This window comes from Petaurus breviceps, unplaced genomic scaffold (genome assembly GCF_028583685.1).
Source record: "Petaurus breviceps papuanus isolate PSGF00001 unplaced genomic scaffold, PetGlider_PUasm1.0 90865, whole genome shotgun sequence".
Classification (NCBI taxonomy): Eukaryota; Metazoa; Chordata; class Mammalia; order Diprotodontia; family Petauridae; genus Petaurus; species Petaurus breviceps.
In genome coordinates, this window is record NW_027187367.1 from 4,258,426 (window position 1) to 4,277,572 (window position 19,147).

The 19,147-nt window shown below is 39.0% G+C and overlaps 2 protein-coding genes across 2 annotated transcripts in view; both read right to left on the bottom strand.

The window, feature by feature from the left end:
- Positions 1-19,147, bottom strand: part of CDSN (corneodesmosin) — a 189,233-nt gene that overhangs the window by 152,271 nt on the left and 17,815 nt on the right. The gene's annotated exons all lie outside the window — the stretch shown is intronic.
- Positions 1-19,147, bottom strand: part of PSORS1C2 (psoriasis susceptibility 1 candidate 2) — a 145,094-nt gene that overhangs the window by 108,132 nt on the left and 17,815 nt on the right. The gene's annotated exons all lie outside the window — the stretch shown is intronic.

Below are 19,147 nucleotides of genomic sequence, written 5' to 3' on the forward strand. Positions count from 1 at the left end.
GAGGACAGGCTGGGGGGGAGGGAAGTTGTAAGCACACACTTTTGAAAAGGGATGGGATCAAAGTAGAGAATAGAACAAGTGGGAGGTGGGATAGGAGGGAGGGAAATATAGTCAGTCTTTTACAATATATCTACTATGTTAATGTTTTGCATTAGCTACACATGTACAACCTATACTGAACTGCTTATCTTCCCAGTAAAGGTGGGTGACAAGGGAGGAAGGGAATGAATCTGGAATTCAAAGTTTTAAAATCAAATGTTTATATATATATATATATATATATACATATATATATATATATACATACTATTATTAATACTATTTTACATGTAATTGGGAAATAAGATATACAGGCACTGGGACATAGAGATCCACCATGCCCTACTGGAAAAGTCGAAAGTGGTATGGGAGAAGTTATGGGAGAGAGCAGATTGGAGGAGGGGATATCCTGTGGGACTGCTATTTTGGGGTGGTAGATAAGGGAAAAACAGTGAGAAAATTTGTAACTCAAAATCTGGCGGAAATGAATGATGTAAATCAGAAGTTAATAAAGCATTTGAAAAAAGAAAAGAAAAGAAAAGAATATCTACTGAGGGGTGGGGAGGTGGTGAAGTGAATAGAGGCCAGCCCTGGAGTCAGGAGGACCTGAATTCAAATCACTCAACAGACACTTAACACTTACTAGCCATGTGACCTTGGTTAAGTCACAACCGCAATTGCTCTGCCTTCCCCCCTCCAAAAAGCAAAAAGAAAAATATTTACTGAAAAGTAGCTCCAGTACGAATTGAAGTTCAACAACAACCACAATAATGCTCCCAAATCATGGGCATGTTCCCCTCCCCTACTGCCTCAGTACCAGGGGAAAAGAGGCTCAAATTAAAGCAGCTATTGCAACACTTTCCTTCCATCACGCTCACCAAAGACAGTGTCTCCTCTCCAGGATGAGTCACTGGCTGCTAGTTGCTTGTGTTATTCACAACTATGCATATGACTCAGCTGCTAGAAAACTCAAGTCTAGGCTCCAGTTCAAACCTTTTACAATTACAAAAAAAAAAAAGGCTTGAAGATCCTAGCTAAGGGAAGTGGGTTTTGGTAATACCTAATAACAGAATTTTGTACTGCCTAAGCTAAGAATGTTGGTTTTTTCCTTCATTTTTAAATACAAGTTTATTTTAATATGTAAAAAAACAATCTTGGCTCAAGGACTGTACAAAAACAAACCTGCCAGATTTTGTCCCCGTACAGTAGTTTATCAGTCCCTGGTCTAGTCCTTTCCATCTTCAATTTAATTTAAGTAACATTTGTTAGTACCTAAAATGAGCCAGATATTGTGATAAGAACTGGAGATACAAAGAGGCACAAGTCCTTGCCCTCAAGGAGTTTATAATCTAATGGGGAAGACAATATGCAAACATACATATACAAAGCAAGCTATTGATAATCATTAAATATCATATTTTGGCCAAAGTTTGAATTAATCAAACAGACTACCTTGCCTCATTTTACAAAAAAAAGGCGCTCTTTCTATGTCAGCCACTCCAGAGACCAGAAAAGGCTGGGAGCAGGATTTCAAACAGGCATCCAGCGATCATAAATTCCAAACAGACCCAGTTTTGTTTCTGAGGATGAGACCCTCAACTCATGGCCTTAACTTGACTAATGGGACTTTTTCTTATCTTAATATTTTCTGGGCATATACCATGTTATGGAATGTTAAGGGTAAAGAAAACACAGATATTCTGAATCATAATTTCAATTGACAATTTGTCAACTCTCTTGTTTTATTGTATTTACCTTTTACTCAATTAAGAAAATTCCTTTCTCATACAATGATTAAACCATTATGAGGATCATAAATTTGTGTGACACAGCCACCCTGTATTGGGATGGTCCTAAAATGTACTTAAGCTCTTTCATCTTTTTGTTTATCAGTCAGGACTCTAGTCCTGTACTCCATGTACAAGCAGTAAAGCTAGACTTAAGGGAATAACGAAAAAATGTTGTAATTTTATATTACTATTTGTTTGTCTCCTTTAACCAAACCTTTGAAACAGGTCGACACTATATACAAGATAAATCAGAAATAATTAAGAGAGGGAAAGTATTTTTGAAATTTATTTATTTTTAATTTGTGAAATAAAACAAGCATTTCAATAACGTAATATAATTTTAAAAAGATGATGCCCATGAAATTACAAATCTGTTATGTTCAACTTGCTATTCCTTTTTCATATATAATAAAGTTAATCATGTAAATTTCTTTTTTTTCTTTTTTCTCCCTTTTTTCTTCCCTACCCCTCAATCCCCATTCTAGAGAGGTCTACCGTTAGACAAAACTATATATTTATATATATATATATATATATATATATGGGGTGTGTGTTTGTATATAAATGTAAAATTCTATATATACTTCTATTTATCAGTTCTTTCTCTGGATGTAGATAATGTCTCTCTTCACATTTCTTTTATCCAAAGAGGGAAAGTACTGGTATTAAGAGGGGTTAGGGAAGACTTCCTATAGAAGATGGGGTTTTAGTTGGGACTTAAAGGAAGCCAGAAAAGTCAGTAGACAGAGATGAGAAAGGAGAACATTCCAGGCATGGGGGACAGTCAGAAAGAATGCCCCCACTCAAAAGATGGAGTATTCTTGACACTGCCAAGAGGCCAGTGTCACTGGATCAAAAGCTATTTGTCCAGGAGTTAAGGTGTAAGAAGACTGGAAAGGTAGGGGATGGCTAGGTGATGAAGAGCTTTGAATGCCAAACAGCATTTTGTATTTGATCCTGGAAGGGGGAGGGGGCCCTGGTAAAAAGAGAAGACCTATGTTTTGGGAAAATCATCTTAGCGGCTGAATGGAGGCTGAACTAGAGTGGAAAGACTTGAGGCAGATAGATTTTCCACCAGCAGTTATTGAAATAACCCAGGCTGAGGTGATGAGGCCTGTCACCAGAATGGTGGAAATGTCAGAGAAGAGAGGGAGTGTGTTTGAGAGGTGTTGCAAAGGTGCAATCAGCAGACTGTGGTAACTGCTTGGATGGGGGTGGGAGGGGGGGGAATGTGAGAGATGGTTAGGAATCCAACATGTTTTCATCTAAGAGCAATAGAGTAAAATGCAATGGAAACAACAGCAGCTGCACTAAGAGCTCAGGGGGTCATGTCAGTCTGGAAGAGCAGAGTAGCTGCTACCTTTCCCCCCATATAGAGTCAGTCCTTTCCAGCTACCAATCACAGGGAGGAAAAGGGGAGGTGATTCAGCTGGTTAGTGTCTTTTATGTGCATACTCAATTCTAGCTCAGCAGGCAAGCAAAAATGCTTTTTCATCACTGCTCAATGATAGAAAATAATCACAAAATATTTAATCATATCCTTAAGTGAGACCTTCATTATGCATGACCAGAAGCAGCTTCACTAAACATTCCACTTGGTTTGGGAGTAGGCAGAACATCCTGTACATTTTGCTGGAACTGGGTCCCCATTAGTCAGTCCTTCATTACAACAGGATCCTGGAGATCCTTATCTAATCCTGGGAGAAAGGTGTTATTATTAATCACATTTTATAGATTAAGATACTGAGACCCATGGAGATTGAGTAGCTTACATCGAGTAGGTGTCTGAGTTGGGACTTTAAAACAGGTCTTCTCAACTCTAACATGGGTGATTTGTCCACCATAATACACTGTTTCTCAGGAAGCAAGGTTAAGAGCAAAACTCCAGAACCCTGCCTACTACCTCTGATCGTGTGTTTCTAGTCATATGCCCTACTTCTAAGGCCCAACACTGTACCTCAGAACTACCTCCAAAGGAGACAATGTCTTCTTATCCCACTCTCTGCCAATGGAAGTCATCAGCTTGGAACAAGGTGAGTCTGACCTCTATGAAATAGAAAGCCTTCCCCTTCAGTCTGGTCCATATGAGTCCTTTGGGACCCTATCTCTGGATCACCGAAGTCTTACTCTATATCCATCATAGAAAGCCAACCCCTCTTTCTCATGCCCACAGGAAACATGGGGGTGGGGGAGTAGGTAGACTATAATACCACCTACTCCCCATTCAAATATCTAGAAGGCATCACTTATTAATTATGACGTTCTCTAGGAGGACAGAACTAGGAACATGACATAATTAAAATAGTTTCCCTGGAGCGAAACCTTCATGTGAGGTTTGTTCTGTGTTCTAGAACACGAACAGTTTGATGTTTAAGGGGTTCCCTGTTTTCCCTCAAAAAAACCTTTTTTTTACATGATTAACACAAAATGCCACTTTTTGACCTGATAAGAAGGAAGTGAAGGTCAGAAAACCATCACAATAGTACATGGGAAAGTCATGATAATGAGAGAATTATCTGAGCAAACAGACACATGTATTGAACGTATAAGGCACACAAGTTACTAATTGTTAATGCATATAGGGGCTCACATCACATGATGAGGAATATGGATGTCTGAACCTAATTATCCTCATCTTCCTCATTACCTGCCCCCCTCCTACCCTATCTATATCAATACCAGCTCCTTATAGCATCAGGGTATGGAGTTCTCTTTGTGCAATTTCCTTCTGATATCTTAGCTTTCTTCTCCTGGTTCTTTAACACTGCCCTCGAGGCTTTTGGAGAAGAAGAAGGAGAAAGAACATCAGGGAGAAGTAGGAAGAAAGAGATTACAGTGTGGGACCGGGGAAGAAACTGAGTTTGTTCTGAATTTCATTGTTAGGGAAAGGTTGGAAAAACCAAGAAACTCATTTTGGTGGAGGGAAACAACAAGACGACCAGAATTCTTTTCTGCTACATTTTTGCTTCTTTGTTATTGACTTTAAGAAAACAAAAGTATAAGGGGCAGAATAAAAGCAGAAATTTGCTTGAGTGCTACGCCCTATCTCCTCCAAATACCTGTAAAAAATGACTCTAAACAAATTCTAGAGCTACAGACCCCACAAAATGACAGAGGGAAACACATCTCCAGCTGAAGACAGCCTGGCAGGCCGACAGGAAGGGTCTGCCTCATGAGACTGGGAGCAGGGCACAGACCAAGCTGAAGCAGGCCTCAGGGAAATGAATCACTGGCTGCTGTGGTGGTTTTCAGATTTTCAACCCCCAAATGCCAAAGACAAAGTAGGTCAGTGGGAAACTCTGTTGGACCTGGATAAGAGAAGAGCACAGGTGTGGCCCCAGCCCCAAGGCATGGGCAGTGGTGGTGGCAGTGGCAGTGGCAGCATCAGCAGCAGTAGCAGTGGCTACTGCCAGAGCTTCAGGCCCACAGGTGGTGGGGGGATCAAGCAGCTGATCAGAGGGCCATCTTTTTGTTGGCACTGAGGCAGGATTCTCTTGCTTTGTCCTTCTTAAATCTGGGTCACAGTCTTGGGTGGCAGTCCTGGGGTGATGGGGAGGGCTGGCATGGCAGAGCTTGTGGCAGTTTTAGAGAGGGAATCCTACTCACATTCTGAAGCAAAAAAGATTGCCTGTGGTCCCTCACAGACCAGACCATAGGCCTGGAGGAGTACACACCTCTCCTTTGATCATATCACCTAAAATAACTGAAAATTTACAGGTGCCTAGAATTAGCTCTGACAACAGCTGTACAAAACCCCAGAAACTTAAGACAGAGCACTCTCCACTCTGGAAGCAGAAAGCATGGCAAACAGCTCAAAAGTGAAGTAATGGACTGGGAAAATGAGCAAACAGAGGGAAAAAAATCACACTATAGAATCTTACTTTGGTGTCAAAGAAGAATAAAATATACAGCCAGAAGAGGACAGCAAAGTCAAAACTCCTGTATCAAAAGCCTTGAAGAAAAATATGAATTGGTTGCAGGCCATGGAGGAGCTCAAAAAGGATTTTGAAAATCAAGTAAGAGAAATAGAGGAAAAATTGGGAAGAGAAATGACAGTGATGCAAGAACATCATGAAAAATAAGTCAAAAGCTTGCTAAAGGAGACCCCCCAAAAATATTGAAGAAAATTACACCTTAAAAAATAGACTAACCCAAATGGTAAAAGAGGTCCAAAAAGCCCATGAGGACAAGAATGCCTTAAAAAACAGAATTGGAGCACAAAAAAAACCAACAGAATTGGTCAAATGGAAAAGGAGATCCAAAAGCTCACTGAAGAAAATAATTCCTTCAAAATTAGAATGGAGCAAATGGAAGCTAATGACTTTATTAGAAATCAAGATATTATAAAACAGAACCAAAAGAATGAAAAAATAGAAGACAATGTGAAATATCTCATTGGGAAAACCATTGACTTGGAAAACAGATCCAGGAGAGATATTTTAAAATTATTGGACTACCTGAAAGCCATGAACAAAAACAGAGCCTATGTATCACCTTTCATTTGGAGTTAGACTAGGAGTGTTCATAGAGTTCATAGATTACAGAATCTCAGAGTAAAAAGTGATACTGGGGGCCATATAGTCCAATCCCTCCCTATCAGAAGATGAATCCTCTGGGCTTTCCTATTGAGTGGTCAGTCAGTCTTTTCTTTAAGATTTCCAGTGAAACAGACCCCTCTGCCCACAGAAGCAGCCCAGTTCCATTTAAGATTAATTCCCATAGCCTACAGCTTTAATCCAATGTGCTCATTCTTCTCCTTCCACCCCCAGTGGAGATTAACCTGTTTCTGTTTCCCCAAGAATTAAGGGGCAGAGGGTAAAAGGTGCTGGAGTCCTTCTGAAAAGTTGGGGACTTTATAATATCAGGACTTGCTATACCTGGATTTAAAATTTTTCAGAATCTGAGTCAGTTTCCTCCACCATTTCTATTTCTTCCCACTTACCCATTACAGGCAGGTCAGGTACTTTGAAAGAAAAGGCAAGGGGAGTTTGAATGGGCCATTCCCTGGAATGGATGGTCTTTTTTGTTTCAAATTTCAGGTGACAGAAGCCTGCCTATCTCCCCACCCCACCCCCTTACTGCCTCACTCTTCCATTGCCAAATCTCTGGCAATTTATTGCCCCCTTGTGGCAACAGACCACACAGTCTCGTATACCTCCTATTCTGGTTCAATCCTTCAAACTTTCCATTTCCTTACCCAGCTTAGGCTCCAGAGAATACATTTAGGGTATATAAACAGGTAGGTGTGCTCCCTCCCATGAGAGGAAGTGAAAGAAATCTGTGTTAGGATACAGATTCGCCCATTGTGAGTACATTATGAAAGATACTTAAAGCCAAATGTCGTGTGCTTAGGCAGTATGACAAAGCAAACATCTCTGTACCTTGACTTCCCACAAAACCATGGGTGGAGGATCTGCTGGAGATAAATCGGAGAGGGAGAGGAGAGCTTCCCCCCCACACACAATATATTGACAGCTTTTGTTTTTACATCACTTCCTAATATAGCCCTTTATCCTCCCTCATCCAAAGAACCATCCCTTAGAATAAAGAATAAAAAAGGAGTGGGGGGAAGGGTTTGGAGGAGCAGTTCAGCAAAACTAATCAACATATAAATCAAGTCTGACAGTACCTTAAGTATTCCACATTCATAGTTCTTTACCTCTGAAAAGAAAGGGGAGAGAGGGGGCAGCCAGGTGGCTCAGCTAGTAAGAGCACCGGCTCCAGTGTCGGGGTGACCTGGATCAAATCCGGGCTTGGACACTCAGCACCACACCCAGAAATAATAACTGGTCGTGTAACCTTGAGCAAGTTACTTAACCCCGATTGCTTAAAAAAAAAAAAAAGAAAGGGGAGAGAGATGCATCATATTATAGAGAATATTTGAGATATGTAATATAAACTGAAAGGGACCTTCAAAGTTATCTAGTTTCCCTCTCCCCATCTCCCTACTCCCATTTTACAATTGAAAACACATAAGAATACTGAGGCCCAAAGATGTTAAGTCATCACTACAATTACATAGCATTCAATCTCCTTTTTTTGTTGTTCTTCCCACATACATTGCTGAAGAAATCATATGTATTGATTGTCTGGTTCTTCTTATTTCATCTTGTGTTGGTTCAAATGTCTTCCATGCTTTACTGTTTTCTTCATTTTGCTCCTTATATTATAATATTTGTTATACTATTTAAGTACCACAGTTTGTTTAATAATTCCCAATTGTATGCCACTTACTTCCCCTCCCCTAGTTTTTTGGTACTATAATAATGCTGCTAGAAACACACACACACACACACACACCTGTGAATTCATTAGATATGCTCCAGACATGTACTCTGCTCTCTTATTCAGTTTGTTAATGTTGCCTTAGAGTTTCTCAATCTTCACTGACACCTTCATGTGGCAAGTTCAGGACTTAAGTGAGTATTTGGAAAATAATTTGTCTTTCTGCTTCTTATCTACAATATTTTATTCTCAGCTTCCTGGACCACGTGCTCAAGATCTTCTTTGCTTAGGGTAGCCTTTGTCATTGGTAATAGTAATCTTCTTCTTTTGGTGAGGCAATTGGTGGTAAGTGACTTGTCCAGGGTCACACAGTAAGTGTCAAGTGTCTGGTTAGAGGTCACATTTGAACTCAGGTCCTCCTAACTTTAGGACTGGTACTCTATTCACTGCGCCACCTAGCTGCCCCTGATCTTATTCTTCTTGCCTGCACTGTACAATCCACAACAGATTCTTTAAGGATGCTATTTGCTTCAATGCTAAAAGTCCCTTCAACCTGAGGAATACCCTGGGGAAAAGGAGAGAGGAGAGCCCAATGAGCTCAAACTTGCCAAGTATGTTGTTATCTTTTATTATTGCTCTCTCAGGTTCAATAAACCTAGATAAGCACACCAGACTAATTAAATAAGGGGTGACAGTCTGTGGATACTTAGTGGGAACAGTGGCATTAAATTTGATCAAAACTGTCATAACTTAGACAATAGTTTCAATATTTAGGGAAAGAAGAGTGACATAAAAAAACAGCAAGTCCTGAACATTCTCAAATTTATTCCCAGACATTATGGCAGCCTGGACAGCTGCAGCATAAGCAATAGCTGCATCAGGACTGATACTCTTGTTCAATTCTTTAGCACTGAAGAACTCCTATAGAAAGAAGAGTCTGGGCCTTGGGGATGAGATTGGAACTGCCTACTAAAATGATCTGTGACTTATCTACATTGTCATCCCTTCGGCAGTTCTTTACCAAGGTGTCCAATGTGCCATGGACGAGGTCAGCATTCAGCACTTCCAAGTGGGGACTGATAATAGAAGGATATAAAAAAAATACCTTCATAGAGGGAGTCGATCTCAATATTGGCCTGGGTATTGAAAGAGAAGGTTCACAAATGGTACATAAGCAACAGACCGCCTTCTTGTACTCACTCATGTTCTTTTATCTGCACTTAAACTCAGTAATTGTCAAATTCCTCTCCACTTAAGTAGGTGTTCCCAACTATAGGCTTGAATTCAAAGAGGAGCCTATATTCAAAATGAGAATGGAGCCAGAATGAAAAGGGACACCTCCAAGGTCAAAGATAAATGCATTTCTTTCAGCAGTGACCAAGCCATAAACAATAGTATCAGCATTTGGTTCATTGATGATCTGGAGCACACTGAGATTAACAATGATTCTAGCTTCTTTGGTGGTGGCCTATTAGGAGTCATTGAGGTAGTGATACTGTGATTATAGCATTTGTAAGTCTTCCCAAAATAAGCTTCAGTAATTTCTTTCATCTTTGTCAAAATAGAAACCACAGAAAAACACACTTTCTCTGGAGAAAAAGGTTTTGTTTTCCCTTTTGTTCTCCTCTTGGGCCTTAACCCTGCCTCTGTCATCTACTACCCTGAAGGGTTATACAGCTGTATCACATTATCTGTGACCAATCACATGGCATCAAAAAGTGCCTTGGTGGGAAAGAAGGAAGGAAATAAGCATTTATTAAGGATCTAGCAGGGGTGAGGAACCTTTGGCCTCAAGGTCGCGCTTGAAGACCTAGTTGTTCTGTGAAGTTTGGATTCAGTCAAAGGGTTGCACTTGAGGACCTAGAGCCACATGTGGCCTTGAGACCACAGATTCACCACCTCTGATTAGATATTTTGCTTTACAAATATTATCTCCTTGGAGTTTCACAAAAACTCTGGAAGATAGGTGCTATTAGTAGCCCCATTTTACAGGTGAGGAAACTGAGGCAGAGGTTTGATTTGCCCAGAATCACACAGCTAGTGTCAGATTTCAACTCAAGTCTTCATGATTCTGGGCAGTTAGGTGGTACAGTGGAAAGAACATTAGACATTTCCTGAGGTTAAAATTGGCTTCTGACAATTACTAGCTACGTGAACTTGAGCAAGTCACTTAACTCTATTTGCCTCAGTTTCTCATCAATAAAATGAGCTATAATAGGAAATGGCAAGTCGTTTTAGGATCTTTGCTAAGAAAACCCCAAATGCGGTCATGAAGAGTCAGACTGAAATGACTGAACAACAATAACTTCCTGACTCCGGACCCGTAGTTTTATTCACTGTACTACCTGGCAGCCAGATCAGCCTGTCCAGCTGAAATGCCCTGTCCTGTGAAGAACCAGTTCAGCACAGCTATGGAGCAACCTAGCTTAGCAGTGAAGTCCAATCCAGCACAAACACCGCAACTGAAAATGAGCTTTGGAGTGATAGTCTGAGGAAAAGAAAGGATGTCTGGGCCCGAGTCATGCTAGCACTGTGAATTACCTTGGCTACAAATGCCTTTGAATTTATGATTAACTACCTTTGGAGCAACATCCTTACTCTTATCCCAGTGAGAGTTAGGCACATTTTCCCATTAAAAAAGAAAAGTATCAATGTTTTCCTTGATACTGGTTTGTCTCAGAGAACTAAAGCTTCCAACTGTTGACATCACTTCCTCACTCCCCTAGGTACAAACAGCCACAAGGAGTTCCAAGTACTCTCAGACTTTTGGCAATTTAGAAAACCAAGCCTTGTCAACGTGTATCCTTTTGTCAATGTGTATCATTTATAAATATTCCTGTCATGCTATAGCTAAGAAAATTTCAATTTTTTTATTCCATAAATTAACTCATTTATTGTGGACTATGGGTTACAGATATTTGATTAGAAGATTTTACTGGTCTTTCAATTCCTTCAGTCTTCTGATGGCAAATTTGACTGACTGTAGAGGAGCTATTGTAGGTTTACACACCACCAGCTACTGTTTTCATACGGGATCCACAATGCCAGATTCCCACAGCCTGGCTCTTCATTTTGGTCTTGCCACAGGAGTAGGTAAACTTGGCATGCTGACTAATTTCAGTTTTCTTCACTATTTTTCTGAGGAATGCACCATAACGTGTTCCATATTTACCAACAATTTTGACCTTGGTACATTTAGCCATGTCACTGGTTGTGGGGTTGGAGCTTGAAGAGGCTAAATCTCCTTTTTTAAACTGTTGAATGAGCTACAATTTATCTATTTTTGTTCTATAATCAAACCTGAACTACAAGGAGACTGGCCTGAGTCAGGTTACAATATAATTTTGTACCAATGCTGTTTCCCTCCTGGACACTAACTGACATTGGTGGAGGAGTACAACTGAGGTTTAGAGTTCAGTTCTTGTTGAATCTGTTTCCTCTCTGCATTTTCACAGTTATTATTCTAGTTAGAGGCAGGTAGGTGCTGCAGTGGATAGATCACTGGGCCTGGAGTCAGGAAGACCTGAGTTCAAGTCCTGCCTCAGATACTAGCTCTGTGACCCTAACTGCCTCAGTTTCCTTAACTATAAAATGAGGATCATAATAGCACCTATCTCCCAAGGTTGTTGTGAGGATCAAATGAGAAAATATTTGTAAAGTTGTTTAGCATAGTGCCTGGCATGTAGTGAGCACTCAATAAATGCTCTTAATTTAAACTTCTCCCAGTCCCTTTCCTGGAACATTGTAAAAGTTTCCTAATTAGACTTCATAATTCCAACCACTCTCTTCCCTGTTCTATCCTTCACATTGCTACCAAAATACTCTTTCCAGGAGGCAGCTAGGTGGTGCAGTGAGTAGAGCACTGGCCCTGGAGTCAGGAGTACCTGAGTTCAAATCCGACCTCAGACACTTAACACTTTCTAGCTGTGTGACCTTGGGCAAGTCACTTAGCCCCAAATGCCCTACCTTCCCCCTTCCCCCCCCCAAAAAAAAAGACAAAATAATCTTCCCAAGGTCCAGATCTGATAGGGAGTACCCCTGCTCAAAATCCTACAATGGTTTCCTATTGTTTCTGGTATGTAATAAAAATTACACAGCCATTTGCCCCCCACCTCCCTCACCTACCCTTCCCCAATCTTGTTGCAACTCTGCAGCCTTACTTATTTTACGTTTCTCTCTTTCACATATACTATTGTGTGTGTGTGTGTGTGTGTGTGTGTATATATATACACAATATATAGTAGTCAAACTTAACTGATAATTTTTAGCTCCTTATTTTACATCTCACTTATGTGTATTTGCATAAGGTATTCCCATGGCCTGACTTGCCCTCTCCTCTTCAGTGTCTTTCAAAATTCTTATCTTCTTTCCACTCTCGGTTCTGGTATCTTCTAGTCTTCTCCAGAAGCTTTCCCCAGATCCTCCCAGCTATTTTGTATTCTCTCAGCTTCTTAAATATTCTTAGAGCCTCTTTGTCTGACCTTTCCATTGTCTCCTTCACTCTCAATCTTTTTACATTTATCTAGATTCATTGTGTATACCCTGCTCCAGCAGAATGTAATCTCTCTGAGGTCAGGGATTGCTTCATTGTTGGCTTTGTAGCTCTAATACCCAGTTTCATAGTGTCTTTATATACCAGGAATTTAATTAATTGAATCATTGAACTTTTCTAACATTTTAACCGATTTATATTCCTTAAACAACCTCCAACAATGTGAAGATATGGCTTCAACTTCTCCTGGGTAGTAAAGGGGGAAAGAAAAGTTTGAGATGAATCAAGAGATAATCCAGAGTGAAAAAAATCCATATAGGGCAAATTGAAAGTTAGCTGAACAGAATCTATTCCAGGGTCTTATAATGTATTGAAGCACCTTTCCTATGAATTAAGTGATGATAAAAGGAGAAGAAGCTAATTTCCCATTTAGGGTATGTGTTAGGACACACATCCACAGCTCTGACACAATAACTTACATTTAGGTAGCATTTCACTTAGCTGAAAGTGAATGGGGATAGGAGTTATTGGCTGTAGAGGAATGCTGTTGTTGTTCATGTTCAGTCCTGTCTAACTCTTCTTGACCCCACAATCTAAGTAAGGTTCCTGCCCTCCTTTGAGTGGAGCTATTCATTCCCAATTCCTCACTTCAGGTGTGTCAAAAGGTCCAATTTTTTCCATAGTTATTGCCCTCTATTCATCCTGAGGGATGGAGGAGAATGAGGCTTTCTAACCAGCTGGGGAGAGGAGAATAGGAGAGTTCAGCTTCATTTAACCTTTTCCTCGCTTTGAGCTCTCATCCCAGTAAATGAGTTTCCCTCTGTTTCTTTCTCTCGCTCTCTTTTTTTACTTTTCTTTTTTTTTATTAATTTGTTTACTTTCAGTTTACAAGATTAAATTCCACTATTCTTTGAGTTTCACATTTTGTCCCCCTCTCTGCCCTCCCCCCCATGGTGGCATACAGTCAAGTACAGGATCTGTAAATACTTTCACATTATACATTAGTCAGGTTATAAAGACGGATTGTATCAGATGGAATGAAAAATGGTAAAGAGGACATAAAACCAAACAAGAAAAGGAAAAAGATCAGGTATTTTGCTTCCATCTGGAAATAAACTCAGTTCTTTCTAGTTCTTTCTCTGGATGCACACATTTCTCTCCATCATGAGTCTTTTGGGATTGACTTTTATCACTGCATTGCTGAGAAGAGTCCAGTCTATCAAAGTTGGTCATCACACATACGTTGTCTGTAATTGTGGTTTCTTTTTCTTTTTATCCTTCACCAACCATCACCCCATACACTGAATTCAATGTCCTCCTCAACACATACACATAAACGAATACAGTAAACATTTTTATTAGAAAACGTAAGAGCCAAAACAGAAACCAAGCAATGTCTTAGAAAAGTGAGGAAGGGCATTTGGACTCAGAGGATCAAGACAGAGTGAATTAGGAGGGTGGGAAGGTGAGAATTTCCCCAATTTAGTTTTCTGTAACAGTCTTCACCTTTCTTCATTGGCTCTAGGTCGCCCCATGTCATTCAGCCTTAGTCCTTTTTCCAGTATCTCTTTCCTTGGTGGAACAGTCCCAGCTTCAACTATCATAATATCAATAGTAATATTAAGTACCTCACAAGATTCACTAGCTTTCCATCCTCTCTTGTTTTTAGTCTGTTCCTCCTCAGTTCCAGGCCTATGCTTCCAGAGTTCCTCTTTTCTCTCTTTCTCCTCTTTTTGATTCTAACAGAATTTCAGCTCTCTTATCTCTCACAGGAATGGCAGGCACCTTCTCATCAGTCATGGTCTCATGGCTTTCAGGATATCAAGTAGGAGACTCTAGGAGACTATGTCTACCTGTTGGTATTGTCTCAGTGCCATGCCATGTTACATCTAATTTACCTCATCTGATATGTGTAACAACCTTGTAAGGAAGGTAGTACAAATATAGAGGGCCTGATCAAGACAAAAATGTCTTAAAACTCTATTTTCTTGAAGGCTTAGAGTCAAAAGAGCAGTGGAAATTCTCTGGGCTATATTTCCCAGAATGATGTACGTGTAGCCATCTCATGGTGATGTCAACGCACAAAGACTCACTTGACTCTATGAGATGGGAGATTTAAAAAAAAAGGGATAACCTCTTCTCAGTACATTACTTGACAATCAGATTCTTCACCCGGCCATGTCACTATGCTGTAAAGCTAGACATATAGCCTCCCTGGAAACATAGCCCAGAGTGTTTCTTTTTTTTTTTTTTAAGCATTTGGGGTTAAGTAACTTGCTTCAGGGTTACACGGCCAGTTATTTCTGGGTGTGGTGCTGAGTGTCTGAGCCCAGATTCAATCCCAGGTTATCCCAATTCTGGGGCCAGTGCTCTTACTCACTGTGCCACCTGGCCTCCCCATCCCAGAGTATTTCTGCGAATAAGAGATACTCTCTTCATACCATTGGTGAGGAATGAAATTCTAGGAATTTTTCTCCTTTGTCTTGACATGTGTAAAATTATTAACATCCCCATTGTCCACATGAGAAAATTGATCATGAATAATCAGTAGTTCTACACTTGAATCAGTCCTTACAAAGTCTTTTTCAACTGAGGGAAAGTCAACAGAGATAGAAAAGAAAGATTGGCCAGATACCCAAAATTGCAGTAGCAAAAAGAGGAAGCAGGAACACTAGAACAGTAGTTTTGCCTAGGCTATAAGGCTGAATGCTTGTTTATTTGAGCAGAACTAGCATTTTAGCACCTGACATTAAAAATGCCACATGACATTTCTAAAACATCTAGGTGAAAGCATTAGACCCAATTTATTATCAATCAATTTAAGAAAAACTCCTTTCCATTTATATATCATTATGCCTTTTATGTTAAAGAAGGAAGAAATATTTAAATTGAGTGTCTATTTCCTTTAAAAAAGAAAATACTTTCATTTTATTCCACTGAGCATTTCCCTCACTGTCTATTACTGAAGAAAAACAAAATATGAAATTGTAACACATCAGATCAGCATATGCCAGTAGTCACCATTTGGTTTTTTATCAGAAATGAGTAACAATGGTTAATACTAATGCTGTACTGACCTGAATGGGAAGGTCTAGTACCATGAAAACAGAAAAGAATCCCCACAATAAATACTAATTAAGCTTCTGGATAAATACATGAGAGAAATGGAAATACAAAGTCAATACTCTTCTCTGTTAACTCCAAATTGCTTCAATCCATCTGTCTCTCTACCTTTTGGGAAAATTGGCAGCAGTGCAATAACTTTCTCTTAAACTACTAGTTTCCTCAAAATTTTAAGGGACTGTACTTTGCAACCAAATGATCTGTAGGCTATAACATTTAAAAGAAGATGCTAAAGCTACTAAAACAGTGGGATAGGACCCAGACCAGTTTTTCAGATTTGGAAACTAACATTGCCTTTTTTTGCATTTAATTTTAATTTTCTTTTTTTATAATTTATATGTAAACAAACATTTTAAGCATTTAAAAAAACATTTTTAGTTTAAATTTTCTCCCTCTCTGTTTCCTCATTGAGAAGGCAAGCAATTTGATATTAATTATACATGTGCAATCATACAAAACATTTCCATATTAGCCATATTGCAAAAGAAAACATCGACCAAAAAAAAATAATAGTTGTGGTATATCAGGAGAATTTAATCAGTCTTTCTTTATATGTAAAAGGGATAATAAATAATAGCACTCACCTCCAAGGATTATTGGAGGAATAAAATTATTCTAAAGTGCTTAGCACAGTGAGCACAGTATAAACACTGACTATTGTTATTTGGTTTTGGAAGGTAATAACATGAATGATTTTCTTTCCTTTTTTTTTTGTCTTTATTAATTTGTTTGTTTACTTTTAGTTTACAAGATTCAGTTCCACAATCCCTTGAGTTTCAAATTTTCTCCCCCTCTCTCTCCTCCCCCCAACCCCTCACGGCAGCATGCAATCAAGTATAGGATCTACAAAATTAGTCTATCTGCACATTAGACATTAGTCAGGTTATAAAGAAGGATTGTATTGGATGGAATGAACAATGGGAAAGAGGAAATAAAATCAAACAAGAAAAAGAAAGAAGGCAGGTATTTTGCTTCAATCTACATTCAAACTTTGTTCTTTCTAATTCCTTCTCTGAATGTAGACATCTCTCTCCATCATGAGTCTTTTGGAGTTGTCTTATAGCCCTGCATTGCTGAGAAAAGTCCAGTCTATAAAAGCTGGTTGTCACACATATGTTGTGTCTGTTAATTGTGTACAAATTTCTTCTGGTTCTGCTCTTCTCACTCAGTATCAGTTTGTATAAGTCTCTCCAGGTAAATATGAAGTCCATCTGCTCCTCATTTCTTATAGTACAATAGTATTCCATAACATGCATATACCACAACTTGTTTAGCCATTCCCCAATTGATGGGCATCCCCTTAATTTCCAATTCTTTGCCACCACAAAAAGAGCTGCTATAAATAGTTTTGTACATATGAGTCTTCCTCCCACTTCTATGATCTCTTTGGGATACAACCCTAGAAGTGGTATTGCTGGGTCAAAGGGTAAGAAATTATTTGTAGCCCTTTGGGCATAATTCAGATTGCTCTCCAGAATGGTTGAATCAGTTCACAACTCCACCAGCAGTGCATTAGTGTTCCAATTTTTCCACATCCTCTCCAGCATTTGTCATTTTCCTGTTTTGGCAGCTTAGCCAATCTGACTGGTGAGATGTGGTACCTCAGAGTTGTTTTGATTTGAATTTCTCTAATCAATAGTTATTTAGAGCATTTTTTCATATGCTTATAGATATCTTTAATTTCTCCCTCTGAAAACTGCCTGTTCATATCCTTTGACCATTTATCAATTGGGAAATGGCTTGTATTCTTATAGATTTGACTCAATTCTCTGTATATTTTAGAAATGAGGCCTTTATTAGAGACATTGGTTGTAAAAATTCTTTCCCAATTTTCCACTTCCCTCCTAATACTGGTTACATTGGCTTTGTTTGTACACAAACTTTTCAATTTAATATAATCAAAATTATCCATTTTGCATTTTATAATGCTCTCTAATTCTTATTTGGTCATAAAGTCTTTCCCGCTCCATAAATCTGACAAATTCCTTGCTTTCCTAGATTGCTTAGAGTATCTGCCTTTATACCTAGATCATGCACCCATTTAGACTTGATTTTGGTATACAGTGTTAGATAATGGTCTATGCCCGGTTTCTGCCATACTATATTCCTGTTTTCCCTGCAGTTTTTGTCAAATAGAGTTCTTATCCCAAAAACTGGGGTCTTTGGGTTTATCAAACAGTAGATTACTTTAGTCATTGCCTGCTGAGACTCGTGTACCCAATCTATTCCATTGATCCACTACTCTATTCCTCAGCCAGTAACAAGTAGTTTTGAGGACCGATTCTTTATATTACAATTTGATATCTGGTATGGCGAGGCCTCCTTCCTTAGCATTTCTTTTCATTTATTCCCTTGATATTCTGTACCTTTTGTTCTTCCAAATGAATTTTGTTACTATTTTTTCTAGCTCTCTCTATAAAGTAATTTTTTGGTAAATTGATTGGTATGGCACTAAATATGTAATTTAATTTAGGTAAAATTGTCATTTTTATTATATTAGCTCAACCTAGCCACGAGCAATTGATGTTTTTCCAGTTAGTTAGATCTGACTTTATTTGTGTCAAAAGTGTTTTGTAGTTGTGTTCATATAAGTCCTGGGTTGGTTTTGGCAGGTAGATTCCTAAATATTTTACATCTACGGTAACTTTAAATGGGATTTCTCTTTCTATCTCTTGCTGTTGGATTTTGTTAGAAATATACAGGAATGCCGAGGATTTATGTGGGTTTATTTTATATCCTGCAACTTTGCCAAATTTATTTATTCTCTCAAGTAGTTTTTTACTGGATTCTCTAAGTATATCATCATATTATCTGCAAAGAGTGATAGCTTGGTGTCTTCTTTGCCTAATTTGATTCCTTTTATTTCTTTTTCTTCTCTGATTGCTACTGCTAACATTTCTAGTGCCAAATTGAATAAAAGGAGTGATAGTGAACACCCTTGTTTCACCCCTGATCTTATTGGAAATGCGACATGAATGATTTTCTAAGAAGGCTAAGTGAAGATTTTATCCAACTGCATACAAGGCATTTGACTTAAGAAGGACTTGATATGAGAAATGATTAATGTATATCCCTATTTTATTTAGACCCCCTGTTAGTAGTATTCAATTGAGTTTGATTCCATAGGGGCAGTGATTATTACTTGTGTACTTGTCTACTGATATACAGTTAGTCAATTTGGTGAATCCATTTGCTTAACCAATGCCAATGAATAAATGATCAAGCCTAGTAGAGTTGACTAAATGGCATGGAAAGTCCTCCAGTCATTTTTTTTATTGTCCTTCTACCTTTGTTATTCCTTGGCTAGGGAAATAGCTCTATGGCTCTTGACCAACAGGTCCCATGATTACTTGATCAATTGGTGACCCATTGCAGGAGCTGCCTACCAATCTTTTTCCCAATCTATTGCCCAACAAGGGGCCAATGAAAGACCATCAGCTCTGTTATATTTGGATATCCTCTACCAGTTAATTTATCA